Source organism: Dendrobium catenatum, unplaced genomic scaffold (assembly GCF_001605985.2).
Source record: "Dendrobium catenatum unplaced genomic scaffold, ASM160598v2 fragScaff_scaffold_226, whole genome shotgun sequence".
NCBI lineage: Eukaryota > Viridiplantae > Streptophyta > Magnoliopsida > Asparagales > Orchidaceae > Dendrobium > Dendrobium catenatum.
This window is the reverse complement of record NW_021318688.1, coordinates 889994-894612: the sequence shown is the minus strand read 5'-3', so window position 1 is coordinate 894612 and position 4619 is coordinate 889994. Positions and strand designations below refer to the sequence as shown.

General features: G+C 33.7%; 1 non-coding gene across 1 annotated transcript; it reads right to left on the bottom strand.

Annotated features, from left to right (window-relative positions):
- Window positions 1–4174: 4174 nt before the first annotated feature.
- LOC114579183 lies at window positions 4175–4280 on the bottom strand. Its single transcript, XR_003700092.1, has one exon. It is a non-coding gene; the product is annotated as a small nucleolar RNA R71 (small nucleolar RNA).
- Between the last annotated feature and the right edge of the window lie 339 nt (window positions 4281–4619).

The following is a 4619-nucleotide window of genomic DNA, read 5'->3' as shown; positions in this document are numbered from 1 at the left end:
GAGAGTGTAATTGTAATTGAGTAACTGTGCACACACATACCAGTGGAGAGTTTAAAATCTACAATTTTTAAATTGATCGTACTGTATGAAGTCTTTTCGTACGGGACGATTTATTCAGTTATTTTGTCTTATGAGTAGTCAAACGAATAGAAAGTAGAAAATTTTTCTAAGTATGGATTGTATTGTACGATATATCATTCGTATGTACACCATCCAGAGTACGAATTTGACGGGTCGCTTTTCATCCCAACGAATTCAATATTTGTTTGAACTGTTCGTACCGTAGGATGTCGTCATTGTACGTACGCCGTCCAGGGTACGAATTGGACGGGTCCCTTTTTGTCTAAATGAATGTGAAAAATTTCTAAATGGTTCATATCATACGATGTCATCATCGTATCTACGCCGTCTAAGGTATAAGCTAGACGAGTCCCTTTTTATCCTAACGAACTTAAAAATTTTCGTAACTGACCATATTGTACGATGTTATCATCATATGTATGCCATCTAGGGTATGAAATTATGGGGTCCCTCTTCGTTCTGATGAAGATAAAAAAATTTCTAACTTTCTTATAATACGAACATACGATCATCGTGTACAAAAGTATTTCATAGCGATTCACATAAGGTTCATACGCAACAGCTTTTAAACTATTTATACATATAAACATATGATCGTGTACCCTCAAAATGGAATATTTTAGTTTTCTAGACTATTTTTCATGTCTTTGATATAAAACGTTCACTAAAACTGATGTGAAAAAGTCTTGTCATCATGAATATTCAAGAGCAAGTGAAAGAGAGTATGTGAGAGTGTTTGAGAGAGATTTCTTGTAAGTGGAGTGTGAAAGATTCAAATGGTTACTCAAAGGTAAGGATCTCTTTGAGTTTTTGGTGATTGCTCTTCTTTTTTTCTTTCTAGTTGCTCATAAAAATATCTTTGAAGAAGATCCAGTACTCTGGCGACACTTAAAGGGTGTGAAAAAATAATGGTACTTTGCCGACACTTGGAGGGTGTGAACAGACGACAGTACTCTCACGACATATTGAGGGTGTGAACTAACGACGGTACTCTACCGATACTTGGAGGGTGTGAAAGGATGATGGTTCTCTACCGCATCGAGGATTTGTGGAAGAGAGTTTTATAAAGGCTTCTTGGCCTTACCATAGGGGCAAAAGGAGAGTTACTTTGGTAATAGTATAATACCTAAAGAGGGAGTCTTCAGGGAATGGATGTATGTCGTGTTTTACTTAACCACTATAAATCTTTATGTCTTTTAATTTCTGCATTTATTTATTACAAGTTACTTACTGTGGTTGAAAAGTTTATTTTAAAACTTAAATTAACTTACTATGAGATTCAAAATGATTTTCTATTTAAAAATCTAAGAGAATTTTTTAAATAACCAATTCACCTCCCCCCCCCCTCTTGGTTAGCCTTGAGATAATAGCTTAGGTTTAACAACCTATTCATAATCAACAACTATGGCTCGTGAGCTTATTTGCAGTGTGACAAGTCGAGCCCGAGCTCTACTTTTGAGCTTGACTCGTGCTCGAGTTTGCATTCTAGCTGGTTTTCTGACTAACGATCTAAGCTCAATAAGGTCATTACTCGACTCGTTTATACCCATAAGTATAACATTTAGAATCTTCATGTTAGTTATATTTGGACGGTTTGGTTGGCTAAAAAAGGAATGTAGAGTAAAAAGTTTACAATGTAAAATAAATACTTTGGAGTTGTTTGCAAAAATATAAAATAAATATAGTTGAATATTTTTTTTTTGTTTAGTTAGAAATAAAGAATATAGTATAAAGTTCAAAGAAGGTGGAGGCAGGCGAGTGGCGACGGCAACCTTTGGTGGTGGTGGCTGGTGGCAAGTGTTAGGTAGTCGGTTGATGGTGGTGGTGCTCCATGGCTTGCAACAGATAGTAGTGGTAGTTGGAGGCAGCCGCCGACTAGGCTACAGTAGTTGGAGGTGATTGGGGACAAGGTGGCAGCTGTTAGCTGCAAGTTGGCAACGATTACATGTAGTAGTGGTTAGTATTGGGTAGCGATGGCGGATGACAGCGGAGGCGGTGGCCTCAAGTCAAACGAGCTTGCTTCTGGTGAACAATTCTCATTCAAAACTTGATGAGTTTGGTTTACTTAAAAAATGAACAAAAATGATTTATGCTATATTTACTTTACTTTGCAATCCTTTTTCATCCAATCAAACACCAATATTTTGAAAACTCTTACATTTGGAATACTTTACACTACTTATATTCCAAATAAATAGCCTCTTAATAAATATATAGACCCTACCTTATGTCATTCATAAATATAGTTATCCCATTAATGAGACAATTGACTTTAGAAAATATATTGTTATTGATGTGCGAGCAGGGTGTGGGTGTGTCTTTTCTTTTGTTACATTAGTGAACAATTTATGTATGAATAACTGTATACTTAGATTTTTTTATATGAATTGTCCTTTAGATACATAATTATACATGTTGATCAAGTAATAAAGTGAATGAGAGAGTGTCAATCCCACAAGAAAATGTTTTGCTAATTACAATCAAATTAGTAATGTCTATTATAGATGCAATATTTATCATACTAAATGAAAATTAAGGGTTTTGAGTTTGCCACTTACAGAGAAAAAGAAAAAATATAAATAAGATACTAGATATTTAGATTATTTTGAACTAATTGATAATTATAAATAATGTTATGGTTTATGTGTTAATTTATCAGTAAAAATGTGTTGTTTTTGTTGTGCTTGTGAAGCAAAATACATAAAATGTGCAAAAATTTTAAAATATTGTACAGCATCATGACGTTGGACACAATACCACCCTGACACCATCATTAACATCACCGGAGTGCCCAAATATGGACATAGCGACACCCAATATCTATTTGACAGCGCCTTAATATCAAAGGAGTCAGTGCCACAAAGCCCATCCAACTATCCCAGCGTAGCAATGTCAAAGGAGTCAGCACCGCAAATCACAGTGCCGCGATGCCAAATTCCTATGCTGCTAATTCAAGGGAGAGCTATGTGGACATCACAATGCTAAACCATCAGTAGCACCGCAGCGCTACAGTTATAACTGTTCAGGCCACGATCTGCCAGTGAAGCGACGCTTTGACTAATTAAGTAGCGCGTTCATGACAACATGCACTACAACAAAGGAAACCCTTCAGCGCTATGGTGTTAATTCATTTTATTGGCACTACAAGTGTCTCAAGCGCCACGGGCCCATAACCCATTTTCTATGTTTTTCTATAAATAGTATTTTTTAATGTCAGTATGATAGTTCAGTCGCCTGCTTATTTTTAGTCTATATAGTGCTTCTCTAATATTTGTAAGTAAGCATTCTTTCTCATGGGATCTATACACTACTCTATCACTATATTACTTGATTTAGCATGTATACTTGTGTAAATTAAGTGGGAGCTTTTATACTTTTTATATCAAAGAAAATCTAATCATTGTTTAGGGATTAATAGAGCTCTAAATCATTTACACAATTTCTTAGGTTACTCTACCACCCTCATCAAGTTTTTGACACCATTGCCGGGGAAGAATTTATTTTATTTACAAATCTACTATATTGTTGAATCAATTATATATTTAGTCATACTATATCATTTTATTCTTTTATTTTAATTTATTGATTGCATATATATGGTTGTATGCTTATAAGATAAAGAGGGGAGGCACGCTTAAATTTTGATTTTGAAATTGAAAGAATGCTTTCTAAAAGTAGGCCCACCAAAAAAGATTTTAAAATGACTCGCCCTATTCAAAATTTTGATCATTCTAGAACTATTAAAAATTTTGCAAACCTTTAGTAGATGGAATTCACCAAAGCATTAATAGACCTTCTATCCAAGAAAATAATTTTGAATTAAAACCTACAATTATTCAAATTGTATTAAATTCTCAATTTGGAGGGCTCCCATTGAAGACCATAGCCTACATTTAGCAAGTTTCTTAAAAATTTGTGTAACATTTAAGTATAATGGTGTTAGTGATGATGCCATTAGACTTATATTATTCCTATTTTCTCTCATAGACAAAGCAAAAACATAGTTAAATTCTTTTCCCCAAGGTTTATTACCATATTGAATGAGTTGGCCCATAAATTTCTAGTAAAGTATTTTTTACCTTCTAAGACTGTCAAACTTAGAAATGATATTACTTTTTTACTCAATTAGAAGGAGAATCTATTTATGAGAGTTGGGAGATATTTAAGGAGATGCTTTGAAAGTGTCTTCAGCATAAATTACTTGATTGGTTGATAATTCAAATTTTTTATAATGGAATGGTAGGATCCCTTAAAGCCATAATTGATGATGCAGCTGAAAGTTCTTTGATGTCAAAGCCTTTTGAAGATAGTTTATGAATTATTGAAGAAATAACAACAAATATTTTTTAGTGGACTATTGAAAGAGGGAATCCTAAGATAGTGGATGGAATTTATGAAAATGATTCTTTATCTATTTAACTGCACAAGTTACATCAATATCAAAGAAATTGAGCACTTTAGGCTTAAAATTTGATTAATGTTTACATATTGAAGATAAAAACACAATGGAAGAAAATGATATCCCAGGGATTAAAAAT